This window comes from Maniola hyperantus, chromosome 6 (genome assembly GCF_902806685.2).
Source record: "Maniola hyperantus chromosome 6, iAphHyp1.2, whole genome shotgun sequence".
NCBI classification, from domain to species: Eukaryota; Metazoa; Arthropoda; class Insecta; order Lepidoptera; family Nymphalidae; genus Maniola; species Maniola hyperantus.
Window position 1 is genome coordinate 16,897,550 of NC_048541.1, and position 270 is coordinate 16,897,819.

A 270-nucleotide genomic window follows, 5' to 3' on the forward strand; every position below is an offset into this window, starting at 1 on the left:
TTTTTTTTTTATTACTTGTCGCTATGACAAGTGTCACCGCTCCCCTGACAAGATGTCAGAGACTTTTTTAGACTTTATAAATTTTGAATTACGCTAATTTGTTATTTATTTAATTTATTTATTTAATTTTATTTGTTGACAGAAGTGTCACTTTATGCAAGGTGAAAGGAACAGAACCATGCAATTTCTGTCCATGTTAGTTTATGTATTCTTATAATATAAAACAACATTGGACCTTTATTATCTGGTTCTGTTCCTTTCAATGACTAT